The sequence below is a fragment of the Boleophthalmus pectinirostris genome, unplaced genomic scaffold (assembly GCF_026225935.1).
Source record: "Boleophthalmus pectinirostris isolate CB_2022bp ecotype Guang Dong unplaced genomic scaffold, ASM2622593v1 HiC_scaffold_22, whole genome shotgun sequence".
Classification (NCBI taxonomy): domain Eukaryota; kingdom Metazoa; phylum Chordata; class Actinopteri; order Gobiiformes; family Gobiidae; genus Boleophthalmus; species Boleophthalmus pectinirostris.
In genome coordinates this window covers 3,390,059-3,410,264 of record NW_026571190.1, presented here as the reverse complement: position 1 = coordinate 3,410,264, position 20,206 = coordinate 3,390,059, and the positions used below count along the sequence as shown (strand labels likewise).

At 41.3% G+C, this 20,206-nt stretch overlaps 2 pseudogenes; both read right to left on the bottom strand.

The window, feature by feature from the left end:
* LOC110160420 (NLR family CARD domain-containing protein 3-like) overlaps positions 1-20,206 on the bottom strand; it is a 197,359-nt pseudogene that overhangs the window by 35,382 nt on the left and 141,771 nt on the right.
* Positions 1,499-10,326, bottom strand: LOC129410252 (histamine N-methyltransferase-like; annotated as a pseudogene).

Below are 20,206 nucleotides of genomic sequence, written 5' to 3'. Positions count from 1 at the left end.
TTTTGTAAATGACCAATGAGCTCCATCGTTTCACATGAATCACTGAAAAAAACAACAAATCTGATTGGACGATCACATTTGGCCGGGCTTGAGATTCAGTCGTTTCTGATGAATATTGAGATTTAAAATGTGCAAATGATAATGAAATGATCATCACCATGTCATCGATTATAATTATAGACACACACAAGCACAAGATTTCTTCTTTAACACACAAACCCTGCAGATTTGGGCTGAGTGACCAAAAAGCGGCTTTTTACTTTAATCTCTGCTCTATTTTAGTTTTTACCTCAATCAAACTTTTTGCTAAGGACTCTAGTATTGGAAACTCACATTAGTTTGTGCCACTTTGGACATTTGTGGTGTTTTTTTGTTACTTTTTGAGCACAAAGTCCAAGCTGCTCTGGGTATTTTGAATTGACCTGATCCCTGTTGTGTAACAAAAATACTTGAATATTTATTTATCCATTATGATGAACTGCAGCTACATTATTGACTTTGATTTGTATGTTTAAAGGTGTGCTATGTTTTTGTAGCTTGACTTAAGCTTATTATTGATGAAATGATGACCAAATGTTTATTGTTTATGTGTATTGATTGTTATGAAATATGGCATCGAATACTTACTTTTTATTTAGTAGCAGTAATGGTTTATTACTTGAGTCGAAGTTAATTTATTCATGTGCTAATTTGTGTTTTTACTGACCCTGTATTAGGTCAGTTTTTTTTTTTTTTTTTCCTACTGAATTAAAGTAAATTAAACTGCAATACCACAAACTACCACTGGATGGCGATCTACCCAATCACCACATAATAGTGGTAGGAAATATTAAACTTTTCCATAACCCTGGAACATGTTAATTTTTTGGATTACAGTAACTCAAACTGAACTTTGGGATTGTTCTAACATCAAGAGTCCATTTTGCACCTCAGTGCAACATTTTATTTAGAATGTCATAATTCCACAGGGTAAATACACTCCCACTCTCACTTTGAACCATTTTAAACAGATCTGAGTCTTGGTCCTTTGTCTCTGTTAAATTTGTAGATACACTGAGTTCTCACATCGGCTTGTGTCATATAAATGAATATAAAAAGAGTCAGTCTTTTTAACTAATACTTTTTAAACTAGAATAGACTGAATTTAAAACATCTTCATTTTGGGCCAAAAATGATATATTGTGTTATATTGTGACTCAATAATCATGATTTTCATTTAAACTAATGATAAACACATCCATAAAGTGGGCAGTAGTAGTCGGGCTGGCTCCACCTAGTGCCTCCACTCAGTTTCATTTCTCTCCAGTGACTAGGTCAGGGATCAGAATACACTAGATACATGAGATGGTTTGCAAGAACCTCAGAAGTGTGAGTCCAGGCATCCTGTGTTGGCAACGATTCACGAGATCGAGGATTTAAAGAGAATGTTTGGTGAATTTTATCAAGGGGAAAGACGTTATTGTCCTTCTTCCGACGGGATTTGGGAAAAGTTTAATATTCCAGTTAGCCCTGTTAGTGTTAGATAGTTTTTGTACTTTTCTGAATATTTGAGTTGTAAAGTCTTGATTATGTCACTTCTATTAACTGTTCCATTTATTTATTTTCATCTTATTTTGTGTGGAAATCCTGCTTTAGAGTCATGTCAGTGGTATAATGGCAATTAATGCATTTTTATTTCAGTAATTGTTATCATGACAGGCCAACAAACCAGAATCAAACCAGGGTACAGGTAAAGGCCCCATAAAATCACATTAATCAGATGCTCCCAGGATAAAGAAGTCCTCGCTCATATTTATCAGAATTCTTCCGTTTTTCTCCGTACAGCACTGAGGGTCTCGCAGCGTCCTCAGGACCCCGTCTCTGAGCTCTTGTGGGGCTGTCTTTCTAAAGTTCACCGTCTCTGTGAGGAAGTTTAGAATCAGCTCTCCGGCCTCGTTTCCTTCAGTGAAACAGTCGGTGATGTCCAGCACAGCCGGGGACTTATAGCTCTGGTACTGGATTCCAGCTTCGTCCAGCAGCTGCTTTATGTCTGCTGTGTTCCGTTCTGGAAACCAAGTACGAGTGCCTGGAGGGTTCAGCTGAGTGGAGAAGGCTTTCCACATCTTCACATAGCCAGACTCAGCTGTAACAGAACAAATAACACAAACACTCACTTATCACAATCAGCCTTCACTCCCCGTCTCCCCACCTCCTCTACAGCCCGACTTGATTTAAAGATCCCATTATGTAAAACTGACTGTTTGTGAGCTTTAAGCTTTTGTTTTAATGACACATGTTGAAGTAATTCTGTGTTATTGGACTATCTACATCCTCTTCCAATTTGTGATGTCATGAAACAGTTGTTCTCAAGTTAACAAATACCTTTTGTTTAGTAAAGGTTGGAAATTCCAGAGCTGATCCTCCAAATTATTCTAGTCAGGGTGTGTGGAGTTTAAAAACACAGTGGAGCACTTCCTGTATTACCACAATCACAAGGTGGAACAGAGTATTTTCTCCAGGTCTCTCCAGGTTTTTCATGAGGTAAAACATTAGAACACAGATCATAAAATCGCATAATATGGGCCTTTTAAAACTCAACTAAATTATAATAAATGGCGTCTTCATTTTGAAAATGATCATGATTCAATACCCAGCCTAACTCATTTGGTGTCTACTTTCCTAAATATCTTCACTGTTCTGTCATCGTGTCATGTCGTGTTTAATACAGTGGAAACAGTTGCAGCTCGTATCAACCTGCTCCAAAGTCAAAGTCAACCAACAGAAACGAGTGAGAAAGAGCGAGAGAGACTTTATTGATCCTCAGGGAACAACTCCTCTGTTCTTCTCAGCGCCGTTGTGTCTCAGTCACAAGTCTCAGTGTGGTTTAAGGTCAGGGCCATTTGAGGAAAGGAAGAGCCAAAAGTGTCCCTCCTCTGTGTCCTGCAGCATCACAACAGTGTCCAGGAGGAACCAGGTGAACACAACAGGAAAGGCCTCACTCTTACTCTGCTCTGGTGTTTCACTTGGTGATGAAATGGTTTGTTCTCTCAAAGTATTTCTCTGAAAGGTCTTCAGCCACATTTGCTGCCACATAAAGTGTAAACACCTGTAGCATGTCAAATGTCCATAGCAAGCTCCTTAAAGGTTGTATGGAGGATTTTTTTTTGTTTTTTTTGTTTCAAGTTGTCAATGATAGCATTATAGAGGTGCAGTAGCCTTGTAATTATGATGACCAAAAAAAAGAGAATAAAAATTCATCAACTCTGGACGTGGTGGGGCTAAACATTTGCCAATAGATAACGACATTGCCTCGTTATCTGTGAGCTGACAGGCTGTCAATCAATCTCCCTACGTTTCTAGTGTAACTGACTTGCCTGCGCCGCCGGTACGTGGTTTACGTACGACTGTCACGCAGTCCACAGACGCAAGACGCACAGACGCTGTTTACTCCACCAACGCAACAGTTCTTAGCGGCTTTTTTTGACCTATATCTTCCTCGCAGTTAGCACAAAGTTTGTTGCAATGGCGACAAGAATCCAGGAGCAGTTCGCCACAAAAGAAAGTCAATTTTTGAGGTCGCTGAAAGAAGAAGACAAGGGGAAAAGCAGCGAAGCCAAACTAAGGTGATTCTTATAGATTCATTCCAGCGATGGCGCAACTGAAGCAGACGCAGGGTCTAAAGACTGACGCACTGGTCGCCAAATTACTCCTGGACAGGTCACTTCTGCTTATTATGAAAACGTACTTTATTTCCAAGAGCTAGACAAACGTTTTTCAGGACACGAAAGCGATATCCTATGTCTGAAAACGTCATTTTCAAGGCAAAGAAAGAGTCCGCTTGCTGCTGCGTGTTGTAGCTAGTTCATTCGCACTGAATCTCCGCGCACTCTTCTCTGCTCCCCTTTCCTGCTCCTGTCCCCGCTGCCCGATCCGCTCTTCCCCCTGCTCCTCACTTCTCCGGGCACAGAATCTCCACGCACCGCTCCCCTCTCCCCTCTCCTCTCTCCTCTCCTCTCTCCTCTCTCCTCTCTCCTCTCTCCTCTCCCTGCTCCTCACTTCTCGTCCGCGAGAACTGTAGTTAGTTGTTTACAAGTCATGTGCAGCACCGGCTGTAAACAAACCTGTTTCTGGCGTAAGCAGGAGGCGGGAGAAGGCGTTTCTACGTAGGAGCTGTAGGGGAGGGGGGGTGGTTTCACGCATGCGCAACATTTGAAAAAGGACAAACAGTCGCTGGATTTCTCGTTCCTTGGAAAATCCTCTATACAACCTTTAACTATCCTCTTACACAGTGTCAGTGGATATGGAAAAAACAAAGAGAAAACCAAAGTCTTGTTTCCACTGGCACAGTTCACTTGGGGTCACTTTGGCGCAGAGCAGTTTGGAGGGGGCCACCTCCACCCAGGGGGAGTTTCCATAACAATGGACTGGGGGCAGTTTGGGCGTCACACGGGTGCATAAGACACACTCAGTAGTGTGATGTAGACCTGTGTGACGAGCCGTTGGACAGCTGTCAAAAGACCATTGCTAAACTAAAGGAGCATCAACACTGATTCAAATATAACTCTTATTTAATTTCTTATTTAACTTATTTTAATAAATACATTTTACTACACAGTGTTACCTGGATGGAGGTGGAGGATTATGGAGAACTTTACACAGTCTCGTTTGACCACATCTGTACACACACGCTCCACACTGGATATATACACCACATCTGGGAATTAAGCTTTTAGTAGGATTGAGGGGGAGGATGTTGGTGGAGTTTGGTTCATGTTAGTCTGTGGACACAGCAGACTTTGACTGGATGTGGGTTTATCATTAGTCACGTCTCTGTAAAGGCTCCGCACTGGAGACTGGACGTGTTTTTGGGTGGATAAAAGTTTCACGCTGCACACTGTTTCTTCAGCTCTTCTGTTTTATTGGTAAGTGAACATCTGTTCTGTTGTTAAAGAACAGTTACATGGTTCGATCACTATGGGCTGCTGCTGGTCCTCTGGATCACTCTACACTGTGGAAGCACTCAGGTTCCACACTGTTCCACTACAACCTGGAGCTTCATCAAATCAAACACTTCACAAACAAATGAAAGATGAAGCCGATCCCCATGTTAAAGTAAATATTATTGTATTATTATATTATTTTATGATTATGATTTATGCACAAAATAGCGAAACAGAATGATGAAGTCTAAAAACAGAAGTGTAACAAAAAATGTGGTTAATATGATTGAAGTGAGAGGTTCAGGAGCAGGACCAGGCCTCAGCTTCCCTCTCCTCTCACCAGCGAACCACAACTCACCTCCACCACGCCTCTAATTTCTCAGAAGCCTATATGTAGCAGCCTTTCCCATCATCCCAGTTTGTCTCGGCGAACTCGACCCCACCCTCCCATCCCTTTATTTTGTCTTTCAGTCATAAGACCCCTACAAGGGGGGTCCCGTTCCAGCTGGGCCAATTGAAGATTGAGACGGAGCCCCCACCTAGAGTCTCAACCAGCCATCTCTGCCTCGCTTTGTACATGATCAACTTCTTCACACTATGTCGTTGTTGGTGTGGTCCTAGCTAGTGAATGATTCATTAAAAGTGTTTTGTACTTTGTTTTTAATGTGGTTTTTCTGTTTGTATCAGGCTCTTGCACTTTGTGCCACTGTTGCACTGCCTCATTTATTCTTCTGCTCAGCTCAGATTGTCGACATCAGAAGTGAGCAGAGCACCTGACCTGTGTGTGAACTGGATGTGTGGTCTATAACTGGAGCCAGAGTTGATGGACCTGAAAAGCGCTCATGTTCACTTCCTGTTTGGAACATCGTGGTTAGCACGCTCATGATCTCATTTTATAAACTCATCCCTGTGTCAAAATCACCCACTGCTATGTAGAGAGATCTTGATATGTCTTTACCTCATGCTCCTCTTACCTGACACTAAACTGATCAGAATTTTGCCGTTCTTCCTGAGGAGGCTCTGGTAGAATCTGACGGTCGCTCCAGGATCCTCAACATAGTACAACATCTGTGAATCAGATACACAAATATAAATGTGGAGGAGTTTGTGAACTCACAACCCCCGTCATAGAATCTGTCTTACTGTGGAAGGTTAATAAACTGCACCTTCCCCACTATTTATATGTTGATGACCACTGTAAAGGATCATTTGAGGTGAGGGCACATACATGGAGCATGTGGATGAAGTCGATCTTCTTGGTGATATTTCTCTGTCTCCACTGCTCCTCAAACTCAGAGGCCGTCATCTGGTTCCAGGTGAAGTTTACAGGGTCCAAGTGGAACATCTGAGCTGCCCTCTCTGCACCACACACAGAATTGAGAAGAACACAAATATTTAGATGTTTAAAGTGGGACTAAACACCTCAACTCGTCTCAGGACCACATTTCAAGCTGATAAACTGGCAGTAGCTGTTAGTCCTTTAAGGAGAGTGAGTGAGGGGGAGTAAGGACGAGGTCAGGGGGGTATAAGGAACAGTGTGATTGGTCTAACAGGTATCCACACTTCAAACTCTGTCCATCCAGGTTCTATTCAGGGCAGTCCAGTGTGATGTCACAAAGCACTTGAATTTGCTGTGTGGTCACACAAAATCTACAAATGTGCATAGTTTGGACTAAAATTTTCACACAAAATAGAGCTGCACACAGTAGGTAAAGCTATTCAAACACAATGTGCACAGTTTAGTGGTTGATTCGGGGCTTAGTTCCACTTTAAAGACCCTGTACCCATTTTTTTTTGTTTTGTTCATGTGCTTAAACCAAATTTGTCTTGCACCAGTACAGATATTGTATAAGCAGGTTTGAGGTCAGAATAAGTCTGATATATGCTGACTGCATCTAATTAAGCATTAGCACTGATGGAGCCCATATTATACAAGCTTGCCCAGCTTCTTTGGGTGTCCATGTTTTCTTCACACTTGACACAACTGTGGAAAAAAAGTGATTAAATTGATTGACTGAATTGATTGACTGTTAACATGGTAATTATTGACAACTTTGCCATCATAGTAACTCCACTCTTGTCTGAACATTTTTGAAACATGCTTATGTAGAAGGAGAGGAGAGGTGAGTATTTCTTCATAGCTGTGTGCCTGGGAAAAAACACACCTGGTGTTTATTCTGGCAAGAGAGGGATCAGAGACTGTTTATTTTGAGATAGAATGGGAACTCACACTTTGTGGATTATGCCAAACTGGTTAATATGTTACCAAGTGGCCCATTCTCCATCAGAGCCACAGTGTTTTGGACTAATGCACCTCATTACCACAGTACATCTGCGGACAAAGCAGATCCACTTCCTGCCCATTTGGGTGGGACAATTATCAACCAGACTTTACCAGACCATTACCTGATAAAGCCTGCCTTATGTAAAGAACTATGGACTGTTAAACTAAAACGCTCTTTAACACCTCAGTCTGATGTTTCAGGTATATCAAATGGGTTCCCACGCTGATTATTATTATTATTATTAATCTGAGACAGGGACAACACATAATTTTTACATTAACCTTGACTGGAGAGATGCATTGTACTAGTTTGTAGCATCAGTGCTAATTTCCACCTGTAGGTTCATTGATTGATTGAATTGTTCTTGGAGACCTGTGTAGCATGTTATGAGATGATGGGGGAAACCCATCCAGACATGAGGAGAAACATGCAAACTCCACACAGAAAGGCCCGGGCGACCCAGGGATCAAACCCAGAACCTTCCTGCTGTGAGACATGAGTGCTAGCCACTCAGCCACCGATTGCCTCAATGACATGTTTACACATAACCCCTCATGTGTTAAGTGTTCAGACACAAAAAACTCTAGAAGTTTACGATGTCAAACAGAGTCAAAAGATTGTTCAGTGGGAGGTCTGAGTGTAGGGCTGTCAGACGATAAGCTGTGATCAGGGCCTGAGTTTGGTTGAATGTTTCCAGATATGAGCAGCAGGAGGATGATAAGAACACTCTGCTTAAACAGGTTATAACTGACATCCACCTTAATCTTGCATCCCACAGATGGTGAAATGGCTTTCAAATGTGATCCTTCAAAACCAGCAGAGTCATAAATGGGACCATGAATAAGGAGTCAGCGCTGGCTGAGGGTGGTGCAGGTCAAATTGAGACAGGTGTATGAATAACTGAGCGTGTTCCCCTGCCAGGCAGCAGAAAGTTGACACTAGATGCACTGATGTAAAAATCAGATCAAGACAGGGAGCACAGAATGATGAGATTCAGAGGAAAAAGCAGGCATGGAGTCAGCAGAGAATCCTGTTCGTGTTTTCCCTTTAGCGTATCAGCTGGGTGTTGACGTTATGCTCCACTGCTGTAACCAGGAAGCGGAGGATCTTATAGTGGATGGTGCCTCATGACAAATCGCAGGACAAATGGTTGGCAGGAACAGACGGCAACAGTACATTGAAATTACTGTAACCACGTTAGATTGCCAGTGTGATAGCGGCGTATCACACCCGAAAACAGCGGCGTAACATTGGCTGCTAGATGCAATCTGCAGCAGCAAGTGACTGGTAAATCCAGTTACTGACACAATAAGTGAACATGTGCCAATATTAGCATCAAAGAAGCACAGACAGACACACAGTGAGCTCAAACACCTTTGAAAACAGTGAGACAGATTATATATTTCTTCTGTACCTTTGTATCTGAGAATCCGAAGTGTGCTTGGCTCAACCACCTCATTATCCAGCAGCACCCCTGGGTGCTTCACACGCAGCTGGGAGAGAATCTCCATGTCGAAATTACCTACATCATAAAACAATAACCAATAACCAATAAATCAATTTATGTTCCCAGAACTCTCCTGCATTAAAAATAAATAAATAAATCAATCAAATCAAAAATCTACAGCAGGCACTTATTCTGACTCAGGATGTGACAATATCACATTTGAGTGTGAAGAAACATCACAATATTTAATGATTGTTCACGATATACAGTTAGAGTGTAACACAGACATGTGATGAGCTCTTACCTTCTCCAGTCCCAAGTCCAATGATGTTTATCGATTTCCCATCCCCGATGCTACGAGACACAAAACAATTACAAACTACAATTTACCCATTCTTCAAGATGCTGGTCGGAGTAATATTGGGGTGTCTCTTAATTGCAGGTATGACAAAAATGTGCATTTATTCAAGAATTTTGATGATATGATCTTGTTTCATAGCACAAGCCTAAATTTATAATGTAGCCATACCGACCTGTCAAAGTCTGATCTCATCAGACCTCAGAAGCTCAGCAGGGTCAGACCTGGTTAGTACTTGGATGGGAGACACTGGGAACATCAGGAGCCACAGGGGGGCGCCAGTTGTAAAAACTGTCATTGTGTCCTTAGGCAAGGCACTTCACCCTCATTGCATAGTATGAAAGTGGTGTGTGCGTGCGTGAGTGTTGATGGTGGAGGTCGGAGGGGCTGATGGTGCAGATTGGCAGCCTCGATTCAGTCAGTCTGCCCCAGGGCAGCTGTGTCTACAGTTGTAGTTTACCACCAGGTATGGAGTGAATGAATAATGCTCTGTAAAGCTTCTTTGAGTGTCCAAAAAAGCACTATATAAAACTGATGCATTCATATGATTAATATTTATTAAAATGACTATTTAAACAAAATGATTGCACAGTTCTAATCATACCAAACAGAGACGTGATAGTAAATTAAAAAACACATGATTTCTGATTAGCACCAATTTTCTTTAGGAGCAATAAAGACCTGTAACTGAATAAATACAAAATATATTATAGTATTTAAAAGAGTAATACTGGGTACTGTGTAATATATTTGGAGCTCAAATATTTCCTCATACATAAAACAATAGAACATCCAACCCCAACAAAATGTCTTATGTTTCTTCTTCTTTTAACTCTAATTATAGCAAGTTTTCCTTATGAAACTTACATTATGGTATCATGTAAGATAAATAAATAAATGCTGACTCATTTCTTTTAGTTTTAGTCATAACTATTTTTACTATTTTAAAACAAAAACATATATTTTAACAATTCACTGTTCAGTGGAAATAAAGACTAAATCCACTAGAACAGTGGAACTAAATGTACTTTGTTCACTACCAAACTGTAAAATGATGATAAATAATAAGCACAGGTCCCTTCAGACCAAGTCATACTTAGACAAACATGAAAAGCTCAAATGCATTTAAAGCCCCTCTCTAGCCCCTTGACCAAAGCCTTTACCTGGCCAGTTGTTCAGGCAGGATTGTGCGGATGAAGTCTTCTCTGGGCTGATGTTCACCTAAATGCATCTTATACGCGGTGAAGGACTTATCATATAACCATCGTCATCATGAACGAGGGACTTGAGAGGAGAAGCCATGGTGCTCTGTGCTGGGCTCACAAAGAAAGGCTGGAGCTACTGACCACTGAGAATGTGTCAATATTTGTAGTCAACACTTTCTCACAGCCAACCAATCAGATGTGCTTATTTCAGTGATAGTGTGTAAACCCTTAACCAGAACACTGTCCTGTTGGTGGGTCAGCAGTAGTGGCCAGTCACAGTAAACTGCACACAATAATAAATGATGAAGAAGGATACTCCTAAGTGTCATGATTTAAAGAGTGCAAGTAAAGGTAAAACAGATAACTTTCCAATCATGTCGTCCTCACAACAACAAATGTCTGCTGAGTAGGAAAATATGTTTGAGGAAATTGAAGAAAAGTAAATCACCTTACCTGCTTTGAAACTGATTGACATTTGTGTTGGAAATAAATGTAAATGATGAAGATAAGGACTCACCTCACAAACTGAGAAGGCTCATACTTCAGCATTTAGATGGTGATGATGTCACAATGGAGGAATGTCTTTATTATTAATAGTTATTGACCAAATAGATGAACTGAAGACTGGTCTAGTCCCACGCCACCACAGCTCAGTCTAGAGGACAATGTTGGCACTGCATCCAACCCTAAACTTAATGCAAACCAATACACTTCTGTTCCCACTGCAACATTCATTTTACCTGTACAACAATTATACAGAGTATAACCAAATTGGGAAACATAATCCAAAATTCAAGTTGAGATTTGCAAGTTTGGACTGGCAAATTTCAAAAGCAATCATGAAAGGACATGATGAATGTGACATTCTGGCTGCTGTTGTTCAAGGTACTGTCCCTGGCACAAAAACTGAGAAGTTATCTTGAAAGTAGAGAAGACCCAGTCACTGCAAGCTCTGACACAAATTTTAAGGAACTCATTTTGTTGAGAAAGATGCCACTCAGAGGTGTACCAAACCGTCCCAGCACCAGCATCCCAGACAACAACAGCCACCACCACCCCAAGTAAGGGGACAAACCAAACAAAATTACAGCAGGCCACAACCAAGAGCACGCACCTACAGACAGTGTCGACAGTGCCACCAGATCAATACAGGAGGAAGATGTGACCACTGTTATAAATGTGGTAGTAGAACACTGGGCCATTGGCTGCTGCAGAGCTCCAAGAAATGCCACAAACTCCATCAACAGAGTTGAAAGCTCGATACATCCTGGTAAACTGGCAAACAACACCAAACAGCCAAGGTAGTAGGGAGGAGGTGCCTTGTTCGAGGCACACTGAACAACGTGGACACCAAAAGTGCTGTGGAACACTGGCTCACAAGTTTCCTTCATTGGAGCAGAATGGAAGCAGAGACATTTACCGGACGTTGCAGTGAGGCCTGTGGAGGAGTTACTGTGTGAAGGAGGACTTGACTTGTCTGCAACTAATGGCACACAAATTTGGAGGCTGGATTGAAGTGGAGTTTACACTGTCTCATAATGTTGTTGTAGTGACGACTACTGAAACTGAACGTCCCATCATTGGATTTATTGTAAATGAAGAGCTGGCTGTAACAAGTGAAGCTTCAGAGAGCTGTGTTCCCCCTGGTCACATGGTAAAATACTTTGTTCAGCACTGGAAGTGGGACAGAAAGCTGCCAGAGCTGTCCAATCTGTTTTAAAGAGACCTGTGGACCAGTCCCACATCGCACGTGTGCTGATCACTCTTCCAATGAACAAGATTGTCTAAGTCCAGTGTAATTACCTGCAACAAGGCATGTTCAGTGGACCCCATATCATTTTGGAACCAAACCCAGAGACCCCTTGGCCCACAGGACTTAAAATGAGGGAACAACTCATTCAGAGGCTGAAAGTCATTCTTTCTACTCATCCCCTGTAGTTTGTGTGAGGAAGAAGGATGATACTCTCCATTTATACATGGATTACAGGCTGCTGAATGAGAAGACACTTCCAGACCAGCATACCACCCCCAGAATCCAAGAAATCCTAGAAAACCTCAGGGGAAACTCTTGATTTACTGTTCTGGACCATGGCAAAGCATACCAACAAGGCTTCATGAGTGAGAAGAGTAGACCTTATACAGACTTTATAACACTGTGGGGACTCTATGAGTGGATCAGAATCCCATTTGGACTCTCTAATGCCCCAGCTGCTTTTCAACGCCACATGGAGGGATGTCTGGGTGATCTCAGGGATGAAGTCTGGATGCCCTACCTGGATGATGACCTCGTTTATGGCCGCACCATTTAACAACATGTGCACAATGTCCAACAAGTCCTGCAGAGACGGCAAGAGAGTGGCATAAAACTGAGAGCAGAAAAATGTGATTTCTTCAAACCACAAGTCACCTACGTCAGGTGTTTCATCTCAGTAAAGGGCTGCAGGATGAAATCAAAGGAGGTGGAGGCAGTAGAGGTGCTCGTACACCAGACCCAAACCACTGTCAGAGAGGTGAGAAAACTTCTTGGTTTCTTAAGCTATTGTAGAACCTATATCCAAGATTTTTCGATAACTGCTAAACCTCTGTATGAGTTGCTCACTATGCCCAAATGTTAGCCGAAGGTGAGCCCAAAAAGGAAGTGCAACAACTTTCACCATCCTGTCCTGTTCAGTGGACTCAGAGACACAGAGCCACATTAGAGACCATCGTGGACCAGCTGACAAATCCACCTGTCATGGCATATCCAGATTTTGAGCGTCCAGCATTTTGACGCCTATGAAGACGGACTGGGTGCAGATTTGTGTCACTGTCAAGAGGGAGTCCTGTGTGTCATTGGTTATGACTCTAGAACACTATCTCCTACTGAAAAAAAAAAAAAGTAACCTGGAGTTCCTCGCATTAAAATGGGCCATCACTGAGCATTTCCATGACTACCTGTTCCACGCACCACACTTCACCATCTACAGTGACAACAACCCACTCACCTATGTGACCAAGTCTGCAAAACTCAACGCCACCAGACACCGCTGGGTTGTAGAGCTGGTAGACTACAGGTTCACACTGAAGTACAGACCAGGAACAAGCAAAAGAGTCTCTGACTTTCTGTTACGCAGACCAAAGCCCATTGAAAACATAATTCAAGAATGCAATGAGGAATGTGAACCAGACGTCATGGAGAGCATCAGCAAGGCCCTCAAAAACCAGCCACCTGCAATACTGAGGTCCTACTTCAAGAGGTTGGATGCTCTATACCACCTACTCACCCTCTCTCCATCAAAGACATCAAGGTCAAACAAGATACAGATCCAGTCATCCAGAGAGTCTCAAATCTGAAAAGAAAACACTCGTATCTGAAACGCAAGGACAAAGCAGCTGAAAATGAACATGTGAGAACATTGCTGAGTGAGTGGCCAAGACTAATTCTGGAAGAAGACGGACTGTTGTGGAGAAAAACAAGTGGCAGAACTCAACTGGTGGTGCCAGAGTCCATGAAGTTCCTGGTGTACAAGTACTGCTCTGGCCCGAGCAGGAGAAGAAGCATTATGTCATGCAAGTCTGTAAAAACTGATCATGTTCATTGTATTATATGTTGTTTATGGGTAGAACAGTGCAACACAAATGGCTGGAAATGTTGCAAAAGAGCACTAGCTGTTTTTTTGCTCTTGAAAAAAGGAATCAAAAATGAAATAATAGAACCATATTGAAGAAAGGTGATCAAATCCTTTCAAACCCAGAAGAAATGTGTAAGTATGTGGAGCAATTCTACACTGATGTTTATAGATCAACTCTACAACCTGATGAACCCATATCAACACTTTCAAATGGCACTGTGAACAACCAAGAACAAAAACACAAATAAGAGAAACAGTTCAAACTTAAAAAATCACCTGAAAATGATGGTCTGTCAGTTGATTTCTATAAATTTTTAGGCCATAATGGAACAGGCCTTGTTGGACGCACTAAAGAACTGTATCAAAGAACAAGAACTGACCAATACAATGAAACAAGGAATGAGATGTTTGATTCTAAACCCAGTAAAGAGCCTTTATTGATTGAAAACTGGACACCCACAACATTATTGAACGTGGACTACAAATATTTATGAACCATTAACTAATACTTTGTTGCAGCACCTTTGGCTTTTATTACAGCACTCAGTCTTTTTGGGTAGGAGTCTATCAGGGTGGCACATCTTGATGTGGCAATATTTGCCCATTCTTCTTTGCAAAACCGCTCCAAATCTGACAGATGGCGAGGGCATCTCCTGTGCACAGCCCTCTTCAGATCACCCCACAGGTGTTTGATGGGATTCAGGTTTGGACTCTGGCTGGGCCATTCCAAAACCTCAATCTTATTCTGGTGAAGCCATTCTTTTGTTGATTTAGATGTGTGCTTTGGGTCATTGTCCTGCTGAAAGATGAAGTTCCTCTTCATCTTCAGCTTTCTAACAGAAGGCCGAAGGTTTTGTGCCAACAGTGACTGGTATTTGGAACTGTTCATAATTCCCTCCACCCTGACTAAGGCCCCAGTTCCAAATGAAGAAAAACAGCCCCAAAGTATGATGCTACCACCACCTTGCTTCACTGTAGGTATGGTGTTATTTTGGTGATGAGCAGTGTTGTTTTTGCACCAGATATACCTTTTGAAATTATGTCCAAAAAGTTCAACCTTGGTTTCATCAGACCATAACACATTTTCCCACATGCGTTTGGGAGAGTTCAGATGTCTTTTTGCAAAATTAAGTCAGGCTTAGATGTTTTTCTTTGTAAGATAAGGCTTCGTCTTGCCACCCTACCCCATAGCCCAGACACATGAAGAAGATGGGGAAACTTTTTATATCCACTGTAAATATCTATTGGTATATCAATTTGGAATCACAAAATAACTTACCATACTTAAAATAATTAACCAGAACACTACACGCACAAGCCAGAAGTGCTAAGCCAACCCTCGTGCACACGCCGGAGGTCTGTGAAAAGAGGATTGTCTGTTTGGATACACTGGTGAATTAATGAATAAATGAAGATCACATAATACTCATGGATGGAACATGCAACATGGGACACAATCGCCAGGCTTTAGGCTTGAGAAAGGTGATTTTTAAGACATAGTAAAGCTCAATTCCGGCCCTCTCGTTGCTGCCCTGCTTCTAGACAGTGGGTGATGTCAGAGTTGACCAAGAGCTCAAGCAGGTGAGGGACCCTCCCTCTGAAAGGTTCAGGCCACACACAATAGGCTAATGACAGGCACACAGTCCTACTGCCACTGTTATTTACACAAATGTATATGATGACATTAAGGCGACAAAACTGGATTCTAACAGATTGTAGAAGGGACTGGCTCCTAGGGGAAGAGATATAGAAGGATTATGGATTTACTAATGTAAACTATGTAATGTAAATCATCAGGTACAGCTCTTGTTTGATTCTATTCAACATGGGGTTTAGTCCTGATTTAGTCCTGGTTCAGTCCTCGTTCAGACCTGGTTTGGTCCTGAGCTTAGTTCTGAACTTTACACCTGGTTTGATAATGATTTACTTCAGAGCTGAGTCAGTCTTTGTTTAGTGCCTTTTTAGGTGTGGCACTTCTCTTTGTGGCACTTCTCTTTCAGAGCTGTTAAACACATCATTCACTTGACTTTCGCAGTTGAGTTTCTGTGGTTTAGGTAGTAAAGAGCCTGTGTTGTGTTCATTATTTACACAAATGTATATGATGGCATTAAGATGAGACACTGCAGACAAAACTGGATTCTAACAGAATGTAGACGAGACTGGTTACTCAGGGAAAAGATACTAATATTAAGAGTTACTTTTATTGATGTTTTTCAAATTTTAGAATGTGAAGATGATCTTTTTTCTTATTATTATTTTCTTAGATTCCAGGTCAAATGTTCAGATATTATTGAATTTTATTTCTAGTAGTGTCTATCAGGATAATGCATACTCTAAGAAGTTCTTATAACAGCAGTTGAAAAGTCAATCTATTTAAAAATTTTTGTGTGTCTCAAAATCACAGCAGCAGTCATCTCACTTCACCTGTGTGAAGCCCCGCCCACCTGGACTGCAGCCAATAGAGGAGCGGCTCTAAGTCGCTTCAGAAAGAACACACAAACAAGCCTCTTCATTCAGACACACGCTTTTCTCTGGGACACTTTGGACTCTTTGGATCCACTCAGGTATCACTAGTTTGATTCTTTTCAACACTGGGTTTAGTCCTACTTGGTTTAGTCCTGGTTTAGTCCTGGTTTAGACTTGGTTTAGTCCTGGTTTAGACTTGGTTTAGTAGGCCTTTAGTTTTTAAGTGATTTACTTTAGAGCTGAGATAGTCTTGATTTATTTCCTGATTACAGACCTGTTTGTCATTCATCTCATTATAACTTGAGATACTTTTACATTTATTTTAGAAATTATTGTGTTCTGAATCTAATATTGTATTATGTTGTCACAGTTGAACATCATTTATACTTGACCTAGATTGTGTCTATTTTCTATCCACATTTAAACATATTTTTGCTCACTCATAATTCGGCCTCTTTAGGTGTGGTCACTAGTGATGTGCAGGTCGACCTGTGACCCTGTGGGTTCAGGTGGGTTGAATAACTCAATGAGAAGAGCTAAAGCAGGTGCAGGTGGGTCAGGTCCCATCACAGCCTCACCTAAACATGTTCTGTAGCTCTGATGAACAAACGAGGGCACAGGACTTCTGTGTTTGCATGTGTTACCTGCACAATGAGGACAACTTTAGTCCTTACACAATTAACGCCAAATGAAAACAGCAAGAGATGAGAGAAAGGTGCATGGTGCCCTGTGTGCATGGAATAAACACGTTATTAGGGATGGGCATGATTAGTCGATTAATCGATAATTGATCATTAAGAATTTCATGGATTACATTCATTTTAATCGACAAACCGAATGTAGGTTGATGTGTGTAGTGTGACCAAACAGGGGTCAGTACATGTGTCTCTGCATCAGAAGGAGCGAGACACAGACAGTCGGTCAGTCTGCAACATGCCGAAGCACAAATGTGTATTTAACGATGACTTGTACAAGAAATTCCGTGCTTTCCGTTCCGGTCGGGACAAGTGTGAGTCCATGTGCACAGTGTACAAAGCAGCACATATGTTTCGGTGTCCAGTGGGAAAAAGTTTTTCCAGTGAGAGTCGCTCAATGTTGATGACGAGCCCCCCTCCCCCGTACGGTGTCCTGGTTTTGACAAATGCAAATCTGGTCACACTAACCTGTATTCACCTGAGTCATGTCTTTTAATCTGACAGAAAGTTAACTGCATCAGTGACACAAGAGCTGTAGTTTTATCTTTGCTTAGTTTATGCAAATTAGCGATGTGGTTTTAAGTTTTGTTTCTGTGAGAGTTGAACAAAACTGAATTAAACACATTATAATGTCAAACGGGCTGATGTGGCTCTAGAGTCGTTACGGTTTATATGTCATAAAGTTGAATTTATTTATGCAGATTAGTAGTGCAGATAATAATAATAATGATGATCATTTTAATATAAAAACGTTAATGATTAATCGATAATCGATCGTTAATTCTTCCGATGATCGATTAAGAAAATTTCATCGAATGCCCATCCCTACATGTTATGAATACATTTTTATACCTACGCATTTAAACCACACAAACGATGCTCCAGTGTGAACTAGGCATGAATCACACACACCAACACAGTGCAAAAACAAAGTTCCCGACCTGGACAGAGACATCCAGAGCACGTACACGCTGCGTCAGGTGCTCCTCGCTCCATCATCTAGGTGCTTTAGTCTCAAACTCCACTAAAAGTTTGTATGTGCACTACATCCTGTGAGTGTGTAGGCCATTTCAAACAGGTTCTAAACAGTGCATTTGAATGTAAATAAAGCAAAGTGTGATTTTATCACATTATGCAAATAAAACCACAGGCAAAGTGCACCCCAACAGATACTATGGCCAGCTGCAACCATGCGCAACAGTTTAGTTTTAGAGGCTGTCCACACAACAACATTTTTTTTTGTCAAACGTTAGTCTTCGTTTTTTTTTTCGTTTCGTTTCGTTTCGTTTTTCATTTTTTTTAAACGAAGATGTTAGTCTTCGTTTTGGGCCTTTTCGTCCACACGGAGCCAGCATTTTGGGTAGGCGAGTTTTTTGAGAATGGGTTCCAGAGTGGAGTGTTGTCGTGTGGACAAGCAAACCGCAGCTTTCGGAAAACGATGACGTCACGATCCCGTCATCGCCAGTGTCCTCTGATGCAGCGAAGCCTTCAGCCCTCGAACTAGCCTCCACAGACTGCAAGAGCGTTGCCGAAATGGGACAGGTGTAGCCTACAGAGCCGCTCCTGTCACCCAGCAACCGAGACCCGCTACTAGTACCAATACTAACAAAACGCACCACAGATTATGCACATGGAACAATAACAAAGACGACGTTTACACTGAAACAAATACGCATATCACCGTATCAGAAACAATCTGTGTCCAGACATTTCTGTGTTTCTGTGTTCTCAAGTCTTCCCTATCTACAAAGCTTTATGCATATTTGTTTACATTTTACAGAAACAAAACTTAAAACTGCTTGGTTCATTTGTATAAACTAAGCGCTCACAAAACAGCTCTCTATTGTGCTGCTGATGTGATTCAGCTTCTGTCTGACTAAAGGACAGGACTCAGTGGAATATATGGGTTCTTTCTGTGACTTATGTTTAACTTTTGCAAAACAAAACGGTTATATTTCTGGGATACATCTAGAATGGGCTAAATTACTTTAAAGTTTAAAAAATGTTGATGAGATATGCATTATTAAATATTATTATCATTGTTAACAGCGCCACATACAGGTGTGGCAGATGTATTACATCGTTTTCACTCAGTGCTCCCATGTTGTGTGTCGTGTGAATATTTACTGATCAAGCAAGTGTGTGGACGCAAATTTTTTTAACCCGCAAAGAAAAAAATCCATGAGCGTTGTCATGTGGACATAGCCTTAATGTGCGCAGGTTCAGGTTGGGTGCCAGTATTTGAACCTATTTCTTTGGGTCGGGTGGATCAGGTTGGATTTAATCTCAAGGAGGGTTAGAAAAAAAGCTGTCCCTGCATCACTAGTGTCCGCCTCTCCTTCAGAGCTGTCGAGTCTTTCACTTTTGACTGGTTTGAGCCAAGATCTTTTGAGGCTGTTGTAGACTGAGGGGAGCTTTTATCTCAGAGCACCATTCCTCATTTTCAGCTCTAATGGAGTTGACAAATCTACCTGTAGTCTCTAAATGTGCTGATGAAATATTATTTCTGAACTTAGAAATGGGTTCATTTGCCACCAAAAAAAACAACAAAAAACTTGATTTTGCAGTTCAGTTTATGTGGTTTAACAAATTTCTTTGGGATAATAAAGTATTATCTGTCTTTAGGTATTAAAGGGCACTGACATCTACAGCCTGTGTTGTGTTAATTATTTACACAAATGTATTTTATGACATTAAGGCGACACACTGCAGGCAAAACTGGATTCTAACAGAATGTAGAAGGGACTGGCTGCTCAGGGAAGAGATAGATTAGGATTATGGGTTTACTAATGTTACTAACATGTCTGTGGATTTTTCTTTTGAATAATCCTTTAAGATAGAAAATGTCACAGAAATCCCAGCGTTAGTATTGATGGTTTTCAGATTTTAGAATGTGAAGAAGATTGTACTCTTAGATTTAAGGTCAAATGTTCAGATACTATTGAAGGAAGATCTGAGTTATTGTCTGATTTGAGAGAGAAGCCATAATATTCCAATGCAAATCAGTGGGATCCAGGGTCAGAAGGAGTCAGAAGCACCCGAATGTGACGTTCATATTTGAAGCGTGGTGGCTATGTCCATTTATATATATTATATATATATATATATACGTCTATGGGAAGAACACAAACAAGCCTTTTCCTTCAGATGCACAATTTGGACTTTGGACCGTTTGGACACTATTCTTATTCTTTTTTTATTCTATTCAGCACTGGTTTGA